The sequence below is a fragment of the Lemur catta genome, chromosome 10 (genome assembly GCF_020740605.2).
Source record: "Lemur catta isolate mLemCat1 chromosome 10, mLemCat1.pri, whole genome shotgun sequence".
NCBI classification, from domain to species: domain Eukaryota; kingdom Metazoa; phylum Chordata; class Mammalia; order Primates; family Lemuridae; genus Lemur; species Lemur catta.
This window is the reverse complement of record NC_059137.1, coordinates 45,336,326-45,360,776: the sequence shown is the minus strand read 5'-3', so window position 1 is coordinate 45,360,776 and position 24,451 is coordinate 45,336,326. Positions and strand designations below refer to the sequence as shown.

Below are 24,451 nucleotides of genomic sequence, written 5' to 3'. Positions count from 1 at the left end.
CCAACCAATTTTTTCTGACAGTAAAGTTGCAGAAAATTTATTGTCACAAAGTTGAATCTGAAAACTTACTGGAGAAAGGTGAATCAAGAACAATCTTCACTGGATAGGTATTTTATTGATTCAAAATTGGACATCATATATCCTACTGAACACCTGACTGAGATTTTTTTTACTCAAAACTTTCTGTTATTGGTTATTTCTGAAAGCCCACCAGATTTGGAACAGATTCATTTAAAAAAAACCTAACAAATTTAAAGAGTACTCCTTATAAATTTACTACTACAGTAAGCCAGGGTTATCTCAATGTCACTTTTACTGGGAATAGAACATACAGTATTTCAATCTTCTTTTTTGATGTTAACAGCATCCTAAAATAATTCTGAAGACAGCGTCTTCATTTCCTTGCTTATAGAAAAATAACCAATCCATACTTCATATGGTTCCAAAAAGTAATCCTGTAAGTCAAGATGCCAGCTGGCATCAGAAAGACGCCAGCCTGTGATGGAATCACTTCCAGAAGTCACCTAGTCACAAACCTAAAATAATCCAAGGTCAGAATCCTGGCACTAAGGGACAAGTTCTGGGCATTCTCCTAGGAGTGCTGCAGGGACCAGAGTGAAACTGTACAAAAGAAAACAAAGCAACAAAACAACCTAGTACAAGAGACCCACCACTGAGGAACCAAACAATTAGGCCTGAAGATGAGATACAGGTGCTGCTGGAGTCACACTATTTTATCACAAAGCACCTGTAACAGAAGCAAGACATTCTCCAAACATTAAAGCTGAGCTGCCTCTTGGATCTGTCTCTGATTTCAGCCATCTAAACTACAGCCAGCAGAACTACCAGAGGTAGAAAGAACATCATTCTGGAGTCCACGGACAGAGGGACAAGCAGGAGTCAGACCTGAGTCCTACCGCCCCACTCTGTCAGTGGCATCCTTGAGCAAACCACCTGACCTCTGAACTTCATTTTCTTCGCCTACAAAGTGATTATCTCAGGGAGCTAAGGACAAACCCTGGGTGTCACCACCATTACTGGAGGAAATGCTCCTTCTCCTGGTTCCATCATCTTGGGTGGTTCACCACCTGCAATTGCTGATTCCACATATTTTTCTGTCTTTCTAATAGTAAAGTCAGTCAGCAACGAAAAAGGCAGCTCCCTGCATCCCCGTCCCAGTACATTGCCCAAATTGACTTTTGAACACAAAATTTCTTACTCTAATTGCATAGAGACAATAATTTAGAAGTCACTTTAGGAGTTGTACAAAAGGAAAACCAAAATAGATCTCTTCAGTCTTCCTATCTCGATCACAAACTATGTTATTCACTATGAAATCAAACTTTCCCTCTATTGTCCACAAAACAATGGTCACAGATCACCCAAACTCTCTGGGAAAGAAAAAGAAAAAATAAAAAAATAAAATTCCAAGAAGCAAGAACACAAATTAATTCTCCAAACAGCCAGTTCCAATGGAGGGAATGAGCCCCTTCAGCAAACCAAGAAGATATTGCAGCCATACAGGCTATTCAATTGTTCAATTATCTTTCAGATGTTAAAGAAAAAAATGTAATGTAAATGCCATTAAGGCGGAAAAGCAACAGGCCAACCTGAGAACACTAAGAACTGGCATGAGAAAGCCGTAGTCAGAAGCCCAGAGAACACACAGGCCTGGAGGACCTGGCCTTTAAGCGTGAAGAAGACAAGGAGAAGGTGCAAATCAATGCTCTTAAAGCATCCCAGCATCTGATCTGTTACCTGCTTCTTGCTCCTGCAACTATACTCCTAAGGAGAAGGAAGCCAAAACTGTTTTAATCATTCTGAATTTTTCCTAGGTGTTTTGAAAAATACATGTTATACCCAGAGGAGGCTGTTGGCATATAATGCTTCAGAGAAAATAAAACTTCTGGGGAAAGGCTGGTGCTTCGTGTAGTTTCACATACATGTGCCTTAGACCCATCCTTCTAGGACAATAGCAGACTTAAGATAGTCACAGTGTCTCTCCAGCCACAACTTAAAACTTGGCAGGTTTTGCATAAATATTTTTCACCTGTGATTGGGCACCTGGCAAACCAGGGAATAGTTACTTACACCACAAAAGAATCAAAAAGAACAGGCTAGCGCGGTGGCTCGCACCTGTAATCCTAGCACTCTGGGAGGCCGAGGAAGGTGGATCATTTGAGCTCAGGAGTTCGAGACCAGCCTGAGCAAGAGCGAGACCCCATCTCTACTAAAAAAATAGAAAGAAATTAGCTGGACAACTAAAATATATACAAAAAATTAGCCAGGCATGGTGGATGGCACATGCCTGTAGTCCCAGCTACTAGTGAGGGTGAGGCAGGAGGATTGCTTGAGCCCATGAGTTTGAGGTTGCTGTGAGCTAGGCTGATGCCATGGCACTCTAGCCCAGGCAACAAAATGAGACTCTGTCTCAAAAAAAAAAAAAAAAAAAAAAGGAACAAAAATGACATGGAAAGAAGGGGGGAAAGGAACAAAACACAAAAACAAAGCAAATAAATATACAGACAAAATGGACCAAGAAAAGCCACACTCCTGTCTCCAAAGCAATATGCAACAACCTGACCTGATCTCAGTCCCCAGACTATATGCCCCTCAATTGCTCAAGCACTCAGTTTATACTATTAATATTAAACTTCGGGTGGTGGTGGATAGGAATGTGATTTTTTTTTCTTTTTTTTTTTTGAGACAGAGTCTCACTTTGTTGCCCGGGCTAGAGTGAGTGCCGTGACGTCAGCCTAGCTCACAGCAACCTCAAACTCCTGGGCTTAAGCGATCCTACTGCCTCAGCCTCCCGAGTAGCTGGGACTACAGGCATGTGCCACCATGCCCGGCTAATTTTTTCTATATATATTTTTAGTTTTCCAGATAATTTTTACTTCTATTTTTAGTAGAGACGGGGTCTCGCTCAGGCTAGTCTCCAATTCCTGACCTCCAGCGATCCACCCGCCTCGGCCCCCCAGAGTGCTAGGATTACAGGCGTGAGCCACCGCGCCCGGCCAGGAATGTGATTTTTTAAGTGTTATATTCTGCCATCTCCCTAAAGCAGACAGACCAAGGAATATGAGGATAAGGACATGTTATACACTTCTCTCAGTACCTACTACTTAGTGAAGTGTGATGAAACAGTATTATAAGACATTCCAGGCTTCTGAACATGAACACAATACAAAAACTGGAAGACATTTTTTAAGCTCCTTTAACAAAACTCAATAAGGAAAAATTGTAAAAGAAACAGATTAATTTGGAAAAGGTCTAAGATTCCAAGTTAAACTACCAACCCACGTATGTCAAAGTCATTCTTACCGCACAGAAGCTCCATGAGAATGATTCTCTATCGTCAGGGAGATAAAACATGCTTGTTTTTACTGATACTCAATTCTCCACCCCCACCCAATAACTAAGACACCCTGGAGGCCCCTCAACCAGATGCTGCAGGGAGCACCAAAGACAAGCAACATATTCATCTAAAGAATCATATAATCACAGAAGATGCTTGGTACCGAGAATTTTTTAAGTGCCTCTTAAAATAAGTTCAGAGTGGATCTACAATGATTTTTTTTTAAATACAGTTAATTCAAAATTCATTTTTTAAAGCAAGCATACACTTTTACTCACCCCCCAAGTATCAAAAAAAAAAATTTATTTTTTTTACTGGGCTGTAGACTGTGGCAATTTTTAAAAGTGCCAACATTAAGCTCCTATTATTCTGAAGGGTTTTGCTAAGATGTTCAATATGGGGACACATTCTGATTCATCATTATAACTGGCCTAGCTCAAGTGGCTTCCAGGAGAGCAGGGCTTTATGGGCATTGTTGCACCCTCAGAAGCTACATTAATGCTAGATTGATAAAACAGATCTTCATATCTGTTTGCCAGGATGAACAAAAAGTTAACTAGAAATATAAGTGCTTAAAGTCACCAAAAGGAAGGCTCTATACTGACATTTTCTACCTACTTAGCATTCATCTGTATTCATCTCAATAGACGTTAACACACACCAAAGTTGCTCTCCGCTATTCAAATCGTGCTATTATGCTCAGGAGTAGATTAATAATATCTACCTTCCTTATTGTAAAATAAAATTACAGCATTGGTCCAAACATGACATGTGGAGCTTCTTTCTACTTCTGCTGGCGCATCAGCCTACTCTGCTGCACACATGGGAGAGAGCTTTGCTAAAGCTGCCCTGCTGCTTCTACAGAGGCGGAAAATTGAAGAAAAGAAAAAAAAAAAGAAGGGAAGGGAGAGAAACAACACACACAAACCTCACACCTGGTAGCCTCTCATATCAGCTCCCTTTTACAGCAATCTGAGGGGAGAATGTCTTTTATAAGCTGACACCATCAGCAATGAGGTTAGCAGGTGGGCCATGGGTGCTTTCAAACAGCTGGTAACATCCTATTAGTTTTCACAGCACCAAGCAACTGTGCTGACCCCAAAGCATCGGAAATAGAAGCAGGCAACTGGCAGGGAGAAAATCCTACTCCCACTGGAGACAGGTCTAAAATTCCAGGAGAAAAAAAGGTAAGATATGCTAATGGAAGCACACTTTGTAAAATACGGAGAAACTGTTTTGCAACAAGGGGTTAAGGAAGGAGAAGTCCAAGACAAAACTTTTCTAACTGAGGGAGACCATACGATCTAAATTTGTAAGGAGCAATTTAACATGATTCAAACATCTGCAAATACAAAGAATCGAAAGAATATAAAATGTTTAGAACTGTCTTTGTCTTTATATTTGAGTAAACTTTTTAATTCCTATAGTTTTATTAAATTCACAAACTCAAATACCCACCAAGACCAGGCAGTGACTTATTCCAAAGTGAAACAAACCATGCCTCATCTTAAGGGGGCAGATAATAAATGTGGGCTCAGTGTTGCTCCATCCTTCCAATTTTTCAAGAGGCAAGAAATTTGGCTCTAGATCTTTATATGCTATTTCCCAACCCTAAATCAACAATTCACAACTTTTTAAAACACAGTTTGGGCCAATCAAAACACCTACAGGCCCTACGCAGCCCAAAGGCCACATTTTTGTACCTATGGCACAAAAGATTTGTCCATTGATACCCTTTTCTCTGATGGCAGTGATTCACTTGGTCACAGAAGATACTCTTCAGTGAGTACAATGTACAAAATGCGTAAGAGCCAATGCAAAAATACAAGCAGGATAAGAAAAAGAGACAAGTGCGTACGTTGCACCTGACCTAGAATTACCAGGACTAGAAGTAAAACTAGCACAGGGCTCAGAAGGATAAACAAGGGACAGAGGGCAAGTACAGAGGCATCACAAAGAGGAGAGGAAGGTTGTGGGTAGTTCCAAGTTCCTTGCAGAGACAATGGAGAAAGGAAGGGATGAAAGTCAAAATCACTGATGACCTGGTATTCAGGAAAAGTTCATGAGTCATTCACAGCCATAGGCCAGAAAGAACCTCAAGGGTTTAAACAAAATAAGCCAGCAATCAGTAAATAGCACTAAGGGGAGAGAAAGTAGTGTTGAATAAACTCTTAAAGAACTAGGCCTCACCTGGAAATAGGTTACAAGAACTTGTTCACTCTATAATAAATGTATATTTAACACATTCTGCATAGCTCTGCAATAATGGTGGGTGACCCCTCCCCCCCATGTCACCAGAGGAACCTCCAGGAAAGCAGCAGTATCAGTGAAATAGAAAAACCTCACTTTTGAAAAGAAGCTCAAAGAAAACTAAAGATCAAGTACAGTCAGTTCCAGGAATATTTTCCCCACCTTACTCAATTCACTAAATTTATTTTGAAATACACCATGATTTATTTGCTTTGAGAAATATCTCCTATACGTCTGGTATACACAAATGATGCCTAAAGAATAAAAAAGTGTTAAATATCCTTTAAAAACTGAACAAGTGAGCAATTTCCAATAACTTACTTGACAGGGCATCCATCAAAGACTTTTCAGTTAGAGTGGTGAGAAGGTATTGAAACAAGCAGAAAAAAATGTATTTCTGTGTAAACTCCACTTTGTGATATATACGAATAGATCCTTGACAAGAGATTAAACAAAATTCAAAGCAGGGGAAAAAAAAATCAGGAAAAATATGGACTGATTATTTTAACATAAATGGTTAAAATTAAAAATCTGACTTTTCACTGAAAAAATATGGAAAATTTAAATTAAGAAATTTATATTCCTGGAATGTTAGCTGGCTAAATTCTCATAATCTCATATGTAATCTTTCAGCATTATTTATATTTTCAAGGAAAATGCATTTAAAACTTTCCTTCCAAGATCCATCATCATAGATATAAATATATCTATTTCCATACCGAAATGTTCAAAGTCACAATTCTCCCAAATCCTCCCTTGCAGCTTGGGATTTTTCTTTTCCTCCATAGCAAAAATATACATATGATGGTATGTTTTAAAGAATCACTAAAAATGGTTCATAATAATACCCTGAAAGGCAAAAACATAAAACTAATCTATGGGGACCACCTATTACCACCTTTCCAATTCTGGATACACTGTCATTTCACAACCAAAAATCTTGCATTTCAATACGCTCATCTTTACTCAGTCCTTGAGATGGGGAGGGTGAGATTTTACACACACAAAAAAGGTTAAGAAACCAAGGACATAGGCAATTGAGCCAAAATCAGATGCTCAAAATATCAAACTTCCACCTGGCTCTGCTAAATTAAGAATTTCAACCTAAATGACAAAATCTACTGAGACGAGACAACTCAGCAGATAAGCTGGCAGCACTGGGCTCACAAGACCTTACATGTGAAATATTTGTTTACAAAAACAGACATGGATTTTAAAACTCTGAGCAAGACAGGCAAGCTTACAGTCATTGGAAGAAAGCTAAAGGCCTATATCGATAACTCAACAGGGGACAAGAACTAATCTGCGTGCCTTTGTCCTCCTCTCATAATTTTAAGAAAACTAGTATTGCCTAAGTTCTAGTTCCCAAAACGAACCTCATTTTAACACTTTTTGCTTCAGAAGGCAAGATGGTAAAAACTGTATGGAAACGTCTGTATATATTTCTTTAGATGCTCAGAGACTCACACCCCTCAATACTAACAAGAAGTTTCAATTTTACAATGACTCCACAATAAGGAAACACAGGAAAGCTAAAAATGCCAAAACAACTATCACTCCCTATACTCATAAGGAAATAAAATCAGTTAAGAAAGTGTCTAATGAAGTTTTAAGGAAAAAAAAAAAAAGAAAAAATGATATAAAATAAAACTCACCTTGAAAGAACAGTTTATCAGTTTGATATTGATAAGACAAGGATGTTTGTGATATTCTATTAATACAGTCTTTAAAGTTGCTGAAATGTCTGACAATGAACACCTCACAATAACAAAATTCTGGAGGAAAAGAAAAGCTAGTCATTTAGAATATAAATTTCCTTTTTATGACACAAACTTTTTCTAAGTCAAGGGAAAAAGCCTGGTATTAATCTATCACTACTGATGGTCCCCAACTTACGATGGTGCAACTTATTTTGATTTTATGATGGATGGTGCAAAAGTGATATGCATTCAGGAGAAATTATTTTAAATTTTTATCTCTTCCTGGGCTAGCAGTATGTGGTAAAATACTTTCTTGTCATTCTGGGCAGAGGCAGGGAGCCTCAGCCCCCAGTCAGCTAAGAGAGATCAGGAGAGTAAATAACAGACACTCTACAGTGCACAGTGTTGTCAGAAGATATTGCCCAACTGCAGGCTAATGTAAGCGTTCTAAGGATGTTTGAGGTAAGCGAGGCTAAGCCATGACTATTCCGTAGGTTAGTTGTAGTAAATGCATTTTTAACTTAGTATTTTCAACGTACAATGGGTTTATCAAGAAGCATCTATAAGTTGAGGAGCATCTGTATTAGACAAAGGAAAAATATATATCAACCTATTCCCTTGTCTAATCTAGGAATTAAGGACATCAACCTAACATAGGGACCATCAACCAAATTGTACCTGGCACTAAAGAAAAACCCTCAACATGTTTTTAAAAAGAAAAAAACAACCTACTATAACTGTTTCACAATAAATAAGCCTACTGAAAAATTTGTCAAGTTTTTTTAAATAAGGAAATTTTTAAAGTTGAAAAGGGTTTTGCCTGTCAACCCTTATTTGCTAAGCATTTCCAGTCATAAACTGACATAACAGAAATTTGTAATATAGAGGTATACTAACAAACTGCAAGTTAAAAAAAGAAAAAGACCATTTTCAAGACAACCTACAAACTGCCACCTATTCTTATGACATTCTTGGTTATTTTACCTATTCTACCTCTCCCCAAAGTCACTATCCTTCTCTGCATGAAGATTTCTTACAAATAAAACATATCTATTATCACATAAAAGTATTCAGCAACATTCAAAAGGGAAACATGCCATTAAAAGCATCACTGAAAGCCTAACCCATAGCTCTGGAAAAATAACACCCTTTCCAAAAATAGATGTTTTTATGAAAACCAATCTCCAGAAACTTATTATTGGAATCAAAGGGGAAGATGCACCTAGCACAGTGTTGCTCACACAAGAATCTGTTTTATACGATGGAATACAAGGCTAGAGATATAGAAAATCAACTTCCCTTGAAATAAACTCTCTTCATGACCTTACTAAAATGAGAGTTATGATGCCCATTACGTAAGGTGAAAGCCAAATGTGTTCAATTTTACTATACTTCTACTTTTATTTCAGGTTCCTAAATTTACCATTTAAACCATAACAAAACATGTATCTTTTAATACACAAAAGCCTTAAAACAAATATTGCCTTTCAAGCTTAAGTGCCTTCTGTTTCTGCCTAGCAGATTTACATTATTTGAAATCCAGAAAGAATAATCAACTACTGCTATAAACCATCTAGTATCTTGAACCAAATAAATATACAATAAATGTTCTTCCCAAATTAAAATATACAAAACAGTGGATTTGGCATTAAACTACAATATGTGAGTCCTATGAAAAACCAGAATCGGTGAAGACCTCCACATCTGTAAAATGAAACCAGCCAAAGCAAATGAACATTCGATGCATTTGATGTCCTCCATAGAGTTAATTCACGAGTCGGGTGTGGTTATCACCAGGGCGTAAAGCTTTCAAACAGTTCTGTTATGCATCAACAAAGCAGCAATACTGGCAGCTGAGTATTAACAAGTGGGAACGCACCTAGCCAGGGTAAGTTACATCTGTGGATCCCAGTGCAAAATGAAAACGCAGGGTACCCTTGTCCAAAAATTCTTAAGAATTTCAAGATGGAGGAAAGTGTGCAAATGCACAAGTCCCAGACCCATAAAGCAGCCCTGCCTGAATATCTATCAAAGTAAACAAAGAGCTGGGGTGGACTGCTATGGGAAGGTTTTCCACAGGGTGGCACACCATCCAGGCCCAGCACCACCCTACCTATCCAGCCTCCTCACAATGCCACCAAAAATGTCACCAGACCAAGCTAAGTAAATACGACCCATCTCTATCTAGCCTCTCACTTCCAAATAAACCTTGTGAGTGATAAAGGTGGCGATAAGAATGTGATGACTTGCTAGATTTAGTAAGTCAAAAAGCAAAAGAACTTAGTCTACTGTGCAAATAAGCGATCAAAAAGGTGAATGGTAAAGTCTGATTTGATAAGCTATTTCTGAGTATCCAGCCCTTCGGGGAAAAAGAACATGAAGTGTAACATGCCACTGTGGTGCTCTTGTGCCATACTAATGCCTGAAAAGCGTCACAGGTTTAAAAAAAAAAAAGAAAAAGAAAAAAAATTTCCAGCAAAGAGAAAGAAAAGGTTAATTCCCAGCTTGAAAGGAAGTCAGGGTATTCTGGATGGCTTTGCTATGTCCTTAAAGAGAACTTGAGACTTGCTTCTAGAATAGAAAAGAAAGGTGGGGTGGGAGGAGCATTATTTTTACATAAGACCCAAGGCTGGAAGACCTGAGAACAACGGTTGGTTACAAGGATTCAGCCAGGAAAGCCTATGTACAAAGAACCAAATATGTACCAAGAACCAAAAGGCTAGTCCTAGGCACAGGGTAGTAGAAATATCACAGCACTGTTTTTATTTAACCTACTAGGAGCTAGGTCTTAACTAAACCCCCAGAAACTGGGACAGAGGTCCTTGTTTCTCTAGTGAAGTGTTAACCAGAACAAACCAACACCAAAACGGAACTCTAACAACTAACGCATCTTGGGCCTAGAGAAGGAAAATAAGGTTCTGCAGTAAATATTAATAACAGGTGGACTGGCAAAATCTGACCAGCATCGGGTACTTGTTCTACAAGGAGTGTATCCCAGACATTAAATTCTCTTGAACCACGGGAAAGAGTATGGGCAGCTGAAAAGAGCTGAAGTGACATGTTCCCAAAAGCATACACTACACAAGAGAGGAAACACCTAAAGACAAAGAGGGAGGGAAGGGCTTAAACACCTAAGGTTCTGTCTTTAATGGGGAGGACAAAACTCATTCCCCAAAAGGTGGCAGTACAAAGTTAGCAAACAGGCAACAAGGGACCAGTTTTAATCACACAAAAACAAAAATACTCCCTCAAGAAGGGCGGGGGAGGAAGGGAGAGAAATCACAGAAAATTGGATGTAATGTATTTTTTCGTAATCGAATTTTTCCTTCCCCATTCCAGCAATTATCTTCCAGATATCTTCTTCTTTCCCTCTCCTCGATTTGCAACAGAACTTCCCCCTAAGTATACCCTCCTCCACCCCAACCTAAGCAGTGTTAAATTTACTTCGCTACAAACCTCCTATAAAGAAGGGCCCGAAAACAACTGCAGTAACATTCAGATCCATCCAGCAAGTCACTATTTCTACACCCAAAGGCCCAGAAGAGAAAGTAGATCCAGGGCAGCTTTTCCACTCGCTCACCAAAATGGAGACTCCAGGTCAGCTTCCGCAAGAAAGCACAACCTTAGCACAAATGGGAAATTCAAACGACTATGGGAAAATGATTGAGAAAATTGTCTTCAAGGGCAACTGAACAGTATTTCAAACAAACAGATTTTACTTGAGGGGATGGGGAAATTACACCCCATCTGGTATTCGAATGGTTTTAAATGGACTTATCTGACATAAGTTTTGAGGCTGAGCTACATTTTTATGAATACAGAATTAATAAGGATAGGACCACCTGAAAATTAAGTTTTAAAAAGCTCTTTTGACCTTGCCAGAGGTATTACATTTTGGCATTGCTAAGCACCGTTCTTTGGGGGAGGGAATAATGTAGAGTAGATGCCCGGTAGCAAATCCTCTTCCTACATTTTCAGAAAATGCAGAGAGACGACAGGAAATGAAAATTTTTATCATAAAGATGGTCTTTAAATACGCACACAATTCTAAATGACCATCTGGACCGCTACAACTCCATGCTCCTAGCTCACGTCTAGAGGCATGGTTTTGCACTCTGGCCCTAAAGATAACAAGCAGGCTTTTAAGGAAACGCTGTGCTAAGACTGTTGGCTGGTCATTGTCAGCGCCACCGAAAGAGCACCTGCCGGTAAACCAAGGCTGGCCCGCCTGGCTCCACCAATCTCACCAATGCACGCACACACGTCCGCGCACCGGCGGAGCTGGAGGAGCGGCTGCCGCAAGCACGGCGAGCGAGCTTAAATCCCAGAGCCTGCCTCACCCGGCAGAGCGCCCGCGCTTCCCGCGCAGCGCACCGCTCGCGCGCAAACACGGGATGTGACCGCGAGCTGCGACCTCGCGCGGCCGCGCCCGGCCTCATCTAACACGCGCGAGGAGAATGATCATTGCTCCTGCTCCGGGCACCCACGGCCCCATGCCACCTCCGCACACAGCGTGTCCGCTGCAAGTCTCCAGACGCCCGGAGAGCTCCAAGAACCGTGCGCGAGGAGGCGCCGTACCAAGTGGGCAGACACCAGACACCACCCCGGTGTGTTCGGCAGAACCCAGTGCACACATCCTCCCACAAGGCGGGGTTGCCCGTCCACCACAGGAATCTTGGCCTTTTGCTAAAAAAGCCCCCTCCCCCACTTTCCCTCCAATACACTCACCTGCGTCTCGGCGCAGTTTCCTTCTCGCGCTACACGCGGCCGTACCCAGGCACGTCCACGCCCGTGCACGCTGCCTGGCGCGACTGGCCCCGCTCGCCTCTCGCCACCCCCAACCTGCTTGTGCCCACGGGAGAGGCGGTGCCGCCTACCAAGGCGCCCAATTCCCTCCACTCCCGCCGCAAGGGGCCGAGCTCTAGGAACTTCGCGAGCACAACCTCCGCCGCCCCCACCGGCGTTCCCGCCCTGAGCCCGGACAAGGACTACGGGCGAGGCGAGGCCGGACCTCCCCCGCTCCGGCGAGGCGCTGCGGGGACCCGCACAGCCCTGAGCCTCGGCGTCCAAAAAGAACCAGGGGCAGAGGAAGGCAAGGCGCGGCCGCCGTCCCCGCCCCCACCCCTGCGCCCCCGGCACTTGCCTGCTGTGACTCGGCGCTGCAGCTACTACGGCTCGTGCCGCTGGCCGTCAGCACAGCCGCGGAGGAGTCGCTCCAGGCAAGCTCCGCGGAGAGGCGGCGGCAGGAAGGCGGCCTGGAACCCGGCGGAACCTCCGCCCCACCCGCGCCGGCGACCGCCCTCCTCACCCGGCCGGCTGCTGCCTCAGTGACGCTCGGGCGCCGCGGTCCCGCCGTTTGTAGCGGGGCGGGGAGGAGGGGCTTGCCTGGAAGACCGCCAGGAGGCGGGGCCGGCGGCGAGTTCGCGGCGCCGCGGCCGCCGCCGGCGCGTGCCCTGCCCCGCCGCCCCGCGGGTCGGTGCCTGCGGGTAGACGCTGGGCTGCGGCCGCTCAGCTCCGTCCCTCTGTGCTTCCCATTCCCACCAGACTCCCGGACAAGGTTTCCCTGGACCGCGCGGAGAGCGTGGCGCGCCCAGACGCGGCCGATTCCAGGTGCAAGTTTGCAAACCCCGAGGCTCCGGGCGCTAACGGGCAGTCAAAGTGGCCAGCGCGGGGATTACTTTGATATATATATGTGTATCAAATATATATACACACACATATACATATATGTCGCAAGCAAAGTTAAAAGGCTCTTTTTCCCTCTACTTCACAGCCAAAGGGTCCTGTCCCTTGAGGGAAAACTAAAGGCTTAGCCCCCGCTGCCCCTCCCTGCCTTGCTGGATGGAATCTGACGTTTGAATAAGCCCGGAGTACCTGTGCGGGGTGCTATACTCTGCTTCAAACGCAAAGTAGGAAATCCTGCACTCGACTATGCAAGCGCCTGCCGCTAGCCGCATCCTTCCAACGCCCCCCACGCAAGCCCCGAAATGGCCAACTCTTCACCGAGGGGGCGTCCCACCGCTGCCTTGCCTGGGCCCGCCCCCTCGCCGAGCTCAATCCCTTTTCCCGCAGAAAAACCTGTGCTTGTCCTCAGACCCGGCCCCACGATTAGGAGTCAAAACCGACCCCGGAGCCACGCAAGCGGGAGCACGTTTTTACACCTGCTTGGCCGCTTAATTACAAGAGCACCTGTCGTGTTGGGTTTTTTTTTTTTCATTGCAAACGCTTCCGTTTTAATCCTTCTCCCTAAAAAACTACCTTTAAAAATACCACCTGTCATACCTACCTGAAATCGCAGGAGGTAAGAGAAAGGAACTGAGCAGTGGGCGACTGAGTCGCCGCAAGAACGTGACCGAGGTTACAGCTTCAAGGGCATGATGCGGGTTTGATGCAGCAAGGTCCGCTAAGGGCGCCCAGAGCTCCCCGCCCCCACGCGACGGGCGGGGCGGGGAGTGGGGAAAGGAGAGGACTCGTCTAACCCAGGGCGGGGGTGGGGGAGGCAAATTTGCCCTCTATGGAGAAGTCAAATCAGCTTAGTAGAGGGCTCAAACGCGGTCAAAATGGAGGCAGGCCATCCCTCAATTTGGGGGACCCAGACTGGGGACACCGGAAATAGCTAATTGATTCTACATTAGCATTTCTGTGTCACCCCAAATCCGATTTGTAATTAAATGACCTTAATTGACTTTGTTACGGGTTCCTGGGAAAACCGCTCCATAGCGCCTGCGCCTCTTTGACCTCCCTCTAAACAGTTAATTGTAATATTCCCATCCCAGGCACGCAGAATTGCTAAGAATACCTGTTTCCAAACATTAGGTGAAAATGGGCCTACCTAGTTTGTCAAGCCAAGCCTAAAACTCTTACAACGCCCTACGCCCTACTTTCTGAATCTGACTTTTTGAAGTTACGAGAGACCTCTCAACAGAGTTCCCCGAGTCTTCCAAACCACTTCTGCCCACGATCGTAGCGTTTGCGTGGCGAACTCCAGAACAGGTAGCTTTATAAAGCGGGGTGCCCAGGCACTTGGTTAAAAAAGGGAAAGCAAAGCAGAAGTGTCTTCTGTAAGACAGACTCAGGGAATGACAGCAATAACTAAGGGAGATAGTTTTTTTAATTTTTTTTAACCCCATAAAAGGCGACTTGGGAACACTCAACATTTCCTTTTTTGCGGACTTATTTGTTCAAATTCTGACAAATCTTTCAAATGTCCCATTTAAGAAGCCATTTTACAAGGAAGTCTTGTGGGTCCAAACAGATATCCTACCTTTCTGTTCCCCAAAACGCGAACACCCTTTTCCTAAACTTTAGGAACTGATTTTCAATTAGGAAAATGATTTCTTCGGTAACCATTGTCTGCTCTGTACTTTTTTTCCATTTCATTTTAAGCCTACATGTTGTAGGTTGCAGTTAATAGTGTAGGCCTAGGAAATAAAACGTACTCATCTCCCCCGCCACCACCGCTATCCAAAGGATGGGTATAATAGTGTGTGGGGAAGGGCTGAAGGTTTGCGATCTTAACTAACCAAAGTGTTTGTACATGGGTGGGGGAGGGGAGAGGATCCATGCATTTCGGGGAGAAAGTACAGAGACATCCATCCCCGTCCAGCAGTGCTCAGTAAATACTAAATGGTTGGCTATTTTTCTCACCCTCGCCACAATAAAGCCAGACCTGCAGCTGGTAATTACGAGAGAAAATACCCAGTCTCAGCATCAGTTTTGCTAACTGGTACTTGCAAATGGAAAACAAGGAACGTATCCAACCTCCAATTTGCCACAGTTGTATAGCTCTCGTATTAATTCTTTACAGACGTGAAATAGGTGGGTACGTAACAACGTGCTGGGCATAAATTAAGCAACAATGGCCACACGAGGTCCTGTCCGCTGCGGAGCTCCCATGGTGGGCACCACCACCTTGCCATCCGTAGCCCCTACCCCCCTCCACCCCACCCTGTAGCAGAGTCGAGTCCGGGGAATCTGGCGGTGCGCTGGCTTTTCGAACCCGGAGGGTGGGTGGGGTGGAAAGCAGCGAGACATTAACCCAAGCCGGCTTTGTACCTTTTCCCCATATCTGCCTCTCAAGCCCCACACGGGCGCTCTCACGCACACACTCACTCACACACTCTCCCCTCTCGTGCCAACAATCTAAACTTCTCTATGGCAAAGCCAGCACCTCGTTCCGCCGCCACCGCCGCCGCCTCCGCCCTGCCTGCCCCGCAAACATCCTCCCCCTTTCCCACATCTACCCTGGATTCTCCCTTTCGCAGCAGAAAGCCAGCTGGTTTCTCCTAAACCCTGAGAAATCACAAAAGTTAAAATGAAGCGTATGCCTGTCTGCCCAGCTTCTCGTCCCCAACCATCTTTCTCCCGGCGTCAGTTTAACAATAGCTATTCGACGAAGGGGGAGCGGCACGGAGGGTGTGAGGGCTACGTAGCCGAGTTGGCTCCTGGGGCGGCTGCGAAGCATCGCGGCTGCGAAGGGGTCCCCCTCACCCCGAAGGCGAAGTCAGCCGCGTAGGACCAAGGACAGAGCTTGGAATCCACTTCCCGGCGCCCAGCACGGCGAGCCTCCCAGGCAGCCGCCACTTCACAGACACAGCTCCAAGGATCTTATTTACGCTTTTCTGAACAAAGGGAACCTCATATCCGGTACAGGCTTAAGAATTCGGCCCCAAATTGGCTATCTTCTTTTAAAACTGAACTACGGTCACTGGAGTCCGTGAAGTAAAGCCCGTATACAATGATGAGTTTTGACAGCTTCTAACCGCCCCAGCCGCAGCCCAGCCCCAGCCCTCAGGCGGCATGTACTTTTTTCAGTCTACTACAACTCGCTGCCTGGTGCGGCATCTAAATTCCATCTGGCAATCCCATCGCCCCAGCACATGCTATCTGGTTAATGCAATTAAGCCTGAGGTTTCGGCTGGTCTAATCTGCAAGTCCAGGCTTCCGATTCCCCTTAATGATACTAAAGCCTCTCAGGTCCTTCCGTGGCTTTGCGAAAGTAGAGGCATGCATCCCCCAACACTCAAGTTATCCCTCTCTTCCCACGAAATGAACTTCCAATCTCAATCCCGAAGCTCACTCAACATCTAGCCTCCCCTTGTACCCGTGCTCTACCCTGGCCACATTTACCACTCAAGTTTCTGCCATTGACATTTGCGAATATTCAGTACGTTAAGCATGCGTCCGCCGTCTTTTAGTATATAGCTCTCTAGAATTAAAAAGCAGAACAGTCGCTTTGAAATGAGACAAACATGTGCAATTAACTTAATATTCTGTATTCCGCTCACTTACAGGTTGTCTGGGTTTGCCAGCGCATCGCTGCAACTAATGATTAAAGAAACCAAACCGAAACTTACCTTTCTCCCTTAAGGTTTTTGTGTATGTGTGTTTTTAAAGTAACGGTGCAGTTCTCCCAATAAGGATGAGCAAGAAGCTGCTGGATAGTTCTCTTAAGACAGCACGAAACCTAAACTGTGCTCGGCTTAAAAGAAGCAAATAAAAAGAAATGATTTCGACCCCGAAGTCCAATGCTAAAAGAAATGGCGAAAAAATATATATGAAAGGGGAGGGGAAACTTAAAAAAGAGAGTTTAAAAAGACGGAGAGACTACCCTCCTATAGCCGTTCAACTAAACAAAAAGGGGCAAGAAAAACAAACCAAGGAACAAAGAAAAGAGACGAAAGAACGTTTTTTCAAAAAGACGATGTCTTTCTCCTTGTTGCTTTTTAGTAGGTCGCTACAGGAGTAAGCTGCTGCATCTCTAAGTGAGAACAGAAATAAGGGGGGAGAACGTCTTAAAAGGGAGGTGGACTGGACCACAGATTTATAGCACCGTATCACCAACCCCTTCTCTGCCTCCGCACTGCCGTGTGTGCAGCTGCTCTGCCAGGCGCCTATCCCGGGCAGCACGCGCGGAAGTATACGCCGAGTCGCGCCACAACGTAACTTGCTCATCGCCCCAGGATCCTGATTGGTTCAGACGCTTCCATTGAGGCCGCCCAGGCAGAGCCGCGTGATATGATTGGCTTGGAGCTTGTGTCACTCTAGAGAGCTCAATGGAGTCCCGTTTCAAGGTAAGTTGTGCGGGGAGGTACACACTTAACACTGGCGGCGAAGGGAAATGCAAGAAGCAAAAAGAAATAGAAAGCAACGTGGGAGGGTTGGAGCTATACTATGAGAGTTTGCGATATGGCACAATCTTCTTTTCTCTAAAATCTTTCTACTTCAGAAAGATTCATTCCTTTGCCATCACTGCTGCATCTATGGCATGTTTCTTTATAACATTAAACTCTCTGTCCGGTATGTATGAGTCATTGAGAGCTCCTTCTCTTTGATCTGAGTGAAAGGGATGAATGTACATCCATTACTTGCTCGCATGCCTTTTTCGATTTGTGTTCCAGTATTGTATTTTGTATTAGACATTGGGCAATTGTATGTTTTTCTCTATTTTAATATATACATATTGCAGATCTCTCTCTCTCTCTCTCTCTCTCTCTCTCTCACACACACACACACACACACACACACACACACACACACACACTCAGCATCCTTTTAGGATAAGAATGAAGTGAGAAATGCTCTCAAAGCTGCACGGTTTGAATTAGCTTTCACTTCATATTAGAACAGAAAAGTGTAGGATAAACATCCTATCCAGGAAAAGAGGTACTGAGTAGAGCTAAGGTCCTTCACTTTGAGGTGTCTGATGACTCAAAAAGAGCAGCTGTATATAAAATTAGAACAAGCCACGACTCTGCATTTGCACGCAGTACAGTTCTTGGACCTCACATGTATTGCTGACACCAAAGATAGTTGAACCTTTATCAGGACTCTTTCTCTGAGGATGCAGAAAGTTTAACCAGAAGACCAAATGCTGTCAGTGTTTCTGCATTATAGATGAAGAATACTTTATTACAACCCCATATTTTAATAACATTCAGGAGACTGAAATACAGTTTTATTCATGATATTTATTTCTTCCTCTAAGTGAAAGTGAGGTCCTCAGGATCGTCTGGATGTGTAAGTAGAAACAATATTCACTTGACCTATGTCTTTTCCAGCCAGAATTTCTCATTTCAGTCTTGAAAGATAGTGCCAATTTCCTAGACAGTACTTACATTTCTTACACAATGTAATATATCCTCTTTAGAGGCACATGCCTTTTTGAAAGGAATTTCTTTACCTATTTATTGCCAGTCACTATGTTTGAGAGTGCCGGAAAGAGAAGGCACAGGTAAGAGTTAGAGATTCCAGGAGGGTGGGGTGTCAGGAAGGAGAAAAGGACAGATGGTCCCAGAGCAAAATGACTTGGAAGTGAGGAATAAAGTAAATCAGTGTTCCTTGAGAGTGTCCTTGAGTATTGATAAATGATTAATGGTAAATAACAGAAGACCTGTTTGTCTCCCTGATAGCTTGCATAACAATGTCCAAGTTCTATTGCTTTGCCTGGCAATAACTGGGGCTTGAGAAAGAAGGCCTGACTCTATGTTATCTTATAATTAGCAATTCGCATTTATAATAATCATGCCCTAACCTTCACCCCCCACTTTTTATATAACAGCCCCTGGGGTCTTAATTTAAACTATAACTATTCTCTAGACCTGGGTAAAACTCATGGCTAGAAGAAAGAAGAGCAATTTGAAGAAATGGAATTAAGGGGTTGGAGAAAAGACAGAAAGACTCCATCTTATCTAGAATAGATGTATGAGTAACAGAAGATTGGGTTTGTAGTCATCTTCCTTCGACCCCTCTCCTTGCTCCCAGCTTAAAGCAGAGAAATAACCCTTAAATAAATACAATCTGGGCAAAAGTACAATACTGAAGACTTATCTATTGTGAATTGTCTTTTCTGCTTGTTATCATGCTCTTAATACTGAATTAGTTGCACATGCTCATGTAACCTCAGCATTTTAAAGAAACTCTTTACCATTATAATTATGTAACTGGGTGGAGACTAATACTTTGTTTTATTTGTTGGTGAATGTTTGTATCTACGAGAAAAATCTGTGGTATATTTTCCAAAGGGATTTGGGGTGGGGGGAGAATGCGGAAAGCCGAGGGTGGTATGGAGTAATGAAAATCTAGCATTTGTACTACATAAATAAATTACACATAAAATGGTAAATGTCCATTCAAATGCAAAATGCTAAACTCTGTAGACTCAGTTTATATGCTTTTTTCAGTTTTGGCAGAGGAACAAAATATTTTTCAAAATATTGTCATCCTTAAACATGTTGCCTTTTCTATGTAGGTAAATGGACTTAAATTATTTAAGAAATTGAAAATATGTTAAAATACTTGTTTACTTTCTCAATAAAACAGATGTTTTTAAATTTAAAAACTTTTACATGGATACACAAACCATAGACAACATATACTTTCCAACTTATGAAAATAAAAATTGAATGCAGCTACTTTAAAACAAGTGTTATCTGGATGTAGAAAATTCTTGTGTCATAGCCTGAAACATTAACATGTACTATCTTGTGACTAATGAAGGCTACGTGCAAACATCTCACTCCAGGTTAAGCAGAAATGTAATCAACCCCTCTTCATTCATAGTTAGGTAAAAGAATTATCCACAGCATCTGGTCTTGCATTAGAAAAGCATTTAAAAGACATTTGAGTTATGATAAAAAATCATGTTAACTCTGACATATCTTCAAAGTCTTTGGCATTATTTTTGAATTGCAGCAGAAAGGGGGGAAATGGAGGGAGTCACCCATGGAGAACTTGCAGAAAAAGTTTGATGTGGATAGAGTTGTAAAAAAGAATGGTTTTCAAAGCTGAAAAAGTAATTAATTCAATGAATTATTTTACTAAAGTTTCTTTTTAAAAGAACAGTCATTTACAGGAATATGTAAACCTGTTGTGGACAATGTCTTTTAGGATAAATAACCTCTTTACACTAGTCCTTCTGGGGCCAAGAAAGGGAGTGATTTTAGCATTTTGTAATAAAGGATGCTGTAAACTACTTATAACTTTTTTAAGTAAATAAAGCAGTTAAGCTGTGTAAATGAATTTACAATGTTTGATTTAAGGCACTAATTCCAAGCAGCAAATCCTCTCAGATGAATAAAAATATTATTCTGTGTTAGTTTGCTGGGCTTTGGGGGAGGGTAGGGATTGTGGTTCATAATATTGGAAATGTAATAGTTTAATACTTGCATGAGAAATATAGATATTATACAAATTGCTGTTACTCCTTTATTTATTCTTCTTAATGTGTCAACTTTCCTTCCACGGTATTGAAAACAAAACAACCAAAAAAAAAAATTGTAGTGAAAATTGACACCAATGTGAATTAAGACCGTGGGAACCAGGCAAGAAAATGAGGCAGGAATTAGCACCATGGACAGAGACAAGCAGACCCTGAATTGAGGTTTGCAAAGCCTGATAGAGTTTTCTGTCCCTCCCTGTGAGACACGGAAACTGCACTTCCTGAGAAGGTTTCATTCCACGGACTTTGAGGAAGAGACTGTCCTACTCCATAAGAAGACATTTGTTTTGAATTAGGCTGGCTTTTGTTAGGACTCGGCCATAGTGACAAACCGCCAAGAGAGTTAGAGCCCCGAACTCGCTGCGCACTTCCCACTGTCTTTCACATACACTCTCTTGCCCGGGTAAGCCTGACTTTCATCAAAGTGCTCATGCAAAATAAATGCAAATCCTGGTAGTCTTCGAAAAGTCTGTTAAACCTACTCCAGAATTTTTACTTCTCGAAATTCCCGGTGGAAATCGCAGCAAAAAATGCCTACCTGCTCACCCTCGCTCCCCTCCCTCAATTCTTCTCCTGGCTCCCTCCACCTCCTGGCAAAGGGGCAAAGCCTGTTATCCGAAGGTGAGTGACCTGCAAGACTATTTTGCAAAGGACTCCTTATACTGCAAACACTTTCCGTTAGGGACAGTGCCAGGGCGGCAGTGAGCAAGATTGCAGATATCTTTTACTTTCTCTTTACCTTGTGTCTTTAAACTCCTGTTCGAGGGGAAAGGCTGTAAAGTAAGAAAGCACACCCAACGAATATCTCCCTGAATCCTAAGGTTGCTGTTTACACTTAAGAAAACATGAATTGTTTATTTAAATGTTTAAAAATTAAATAAATGTAACCTGTTGCAGTAAATCTTTGAGACCAGCCTACATTATTCTCTTTCCCCTACACACACACACACACACACACACACACACACACGCACACACACACACTTCATTTTTTCTGGGCAAAATTTGTGCGAGATTCATTCTCCTTTAAATGATTTGCCTGTAGATATTCAGACTAAGATCTGTTGCACGTGCCCCACAGTGTCTCTCGGAAAATATATTTTCAGCCTCGGATCAACGATCATTTATATAAACGCTCCCACTAATGTCCTCAGATTTTCCTCCCCACCTTTACTCAGTAGCAACTTTTAGAAGGATAAACTCACGTCTTTCCTCAGCACGCAAAGGGGGAATCTATGAGGGTGCGGTAAGGAAAACTGGAGGTGAGAAAGGGCAAATCAGAGCCTCGTGTCCATTCCTTTCAGGGACGCTAACAGCCTTCTCTAAGCTTCCTCCTGGAGCCGATACATCTCATGCAAAATTAATACAAGTAATTAAAAATAGCAGTTTCCAAAGTTAAAGGAAACCATCTGTCTCAGCTGGTAGCAATCAGTCTTTTCGCCGGCCCCTTTACCGGGACCTGGGAAGAAACGGATTTTCTGCTTCCGATGCTCGGAGGCTCTTTCTTATATTGAAGATTTATGTTTCCACTTGTGTGCAATGCACGTCTAATTTGAAATAATAAAGCCGGGCTGAGCAACCAGTCGATCAGCGCTATCAACCGCGCTCGCACGCCGCCCTGCCCCCCACCTCCCTCTGGTCTCTAACTCTTACCCTCCTCCCCCTCTCGCTCCCCTGGCCCTCCTCCTCCTCTTCCTCCCTTCTCTGCTCTCACACACTCCCACTCCCCCCCCCCCACCACCACCACCTATGTTCAGATCAAGCCCTTGCCCCACAGAGCAAGTAACGGCACCGGGGCACAGTGACAAAGGCGGAGTTTGTATCAGAAGAAGACTGAGGCCCGGGGAGACACAGCGGCTAGAGAAACAGCTGTCTTATCAGCCCGCTGCAGAGATGGAGATGGCTCGAGAGGTCCTCAACAGATAATCACTTGAATAGGTTTGCAATGCGCCAAACTTCACGCTTGATAAGACCAACCCAATGTAGAGAGCAGCCCAGATCCTGCTCCATTCTGTTTTATCTGGGCTGTAAATTAAGAAATTGAAATTCAGGTGGCAGAGGCAGCAGTCTGCTGATAGACCGCTAAAGTAAACTGTCATTAAAATGCTCTAGGCAGACAGAGAGGGGGCGCCTGGAATGGGATATTGTTTTAAAAAAAAAAATGGGGTGGGAGGGGTAGGGAGAAGAAAAAGCCCACTGGCGTTAAAAATTATTTGGAGAAGGGAATCTGTGAGGAGTGGAAGAAGGACACAGCATCTGGCCATGATTCCTGAACATAGGTACTATGAATAAACAATTTGAAAAGTACAGTATAAAGTTGCGTGAAGTTTGGAGTGATACAGAGATTAAGAAACAATTTAAACCAATCTGGTATAAAAGGGAATTCTGTCTTTATCTGAGCAGGGGGCAGAGGAAGTGGATTCCAAATGGACTCTAAAGATTTCCTTTCATTGTAAGAAAAGCAGATCAACCGGCTACAGAGGAGTTACTGTAAACTAGTTAACCTGGCCTTTTTGTTAAAGTAAAGGGCCACGGGAGAGATTCCAGGATAATTTTTAGAATAGTCTTAAGAAGTTGTCATCTACAGGAAAGAATCTGCTTAGCTACTTACAGAAATAACAGTTATATTTCAACTACCTCCTCCCTTCACCCAAGTAATTACTATAGAGTAATTCAGGAAACAAAAAATTCTAGGTATGTATTCTAACACATCTACGTTCTTCTGGGTGCTTTTATGGACATGAGGTTTAAGGTTTTATGCATTATTTAAATAAATGTTTCCCCCACATTTAATATGTATAATGACCAGCATATAGCCAGCAACCTTGTTGTCTTGATTAAGTAATGACTTAGTACTGTACTTGTTCTTTGGGTCTGAAGTGGATTGCAAGTTCACTGGTGTCCATTTATGAGGTGTATAAGTATGAGAGGATACATTGCATTTTCCACACAGCATTTATATTTTAAGTCTTAGGAAATGTATAAAATGTACCTTCAGCCGACAACATATAGTTAATACAGCTTTAGAAAATCTGTTTTTTTTCAGGGGGGAGGAGTAAAAACTTACCTATGGGCATACTAAAAGCCCCAACTTAAACATTATAAAAGGCATCCATGTAAGGAAAACATTTGTACCCCTTAATATTTTGAGATAAAAAAAGTTCAATCAGTTTTTATTTTTTTAACCCCAAAACTTTGATCAATGTCAGAATGCACTTAACTGACAATAGGCTGCTTAAATCACTTTGGGATGAAGAAAAATTAAAGATGACTTTCTTGGAAAAAGCAATAAGAAAAATTTTAAGATTTTTATATATTTCAGTAGTTACTAAACTATTTGGAAATATGAAAAACAATTCTTCTAAACTTTGAGGTTGTTATCTGATTACTCATAAGGTAGGAAGCAAATAAATATAAGTCCATGGACGCTCTAAGACATCTCTGTTAAATAGTTATATACAAAACTCCTTCATATCTTATAACACAGAGAACAGGTGCTTTTTTTTTTTAATTCAAATGTATGAATGAGTGGGTGCTATGTGTATCCTTTAATGAGAGGTAAATTTATGGTTATATAAGCTAATTTTTCCTTTCTATACCATCTTTTTCCATAAGGTTATATTGGTTTAAGTAATGGCTACTATATAAGCATATTAAGAAATATTATTTTAATAAATTCCAACATTTTAGGCACTATTGTCTTCAATAATCAGATAACAAGATATTTTTCTGCTTATTGTAAATACTCAAAACAAATTTGAATTGTCAGCTTTAATAAACCCCTTAAGTCATGGTTTTTATTTTTGGTTTTTCTTAATCCAATTGAAAATATACATACAGTAAACAGTTAAACTATTCTTTGTTAATACAGGTAAAACTTTTTAAAGACATGAATTTGCATAAGGGTTAAAAGATGCACTCTCA

The 24,451-nt window shown here is 42.5% G+C and overlaps 1 protein-coding gene across 26 annotated transcripts in view; it reads right to left on the bottom strand.

The window, feature by feature from the left end:
- ELAVL2 (ELAV like RNA binding protein 2) overlaps window positions 1–24,451 on the bottom strand; it is a 157,270-nt gene that overhangs the window by 115,234 nt on the left and 17,585 nt on the right. For 7 of the 26 annotated variants that reach the window (XM_045562627.1, XM_045562631.1, XM_045562640.1 and 4 more), the window contains exon 1: window positions 12,452–12,640. The exons of 3 other annotated variants lie outside the window; for them this stretch is intronic. The gene's annotated coding sequence lies outside the window, so the exon portion shown is untranslated. Of the gene's footprint in view, window positions 1–12,036; window positions 12,286–12,451; window positions 12,663–13,594; window positions 13,956–16,664; window positions 17,105–24,451 lie in introns of those variants that run through there. 16 more of the 26 variants (XM_045562630.1, XM_045562635.1, XM_045562642.1 and 13 more) reach the window with 5 other exon arrangements.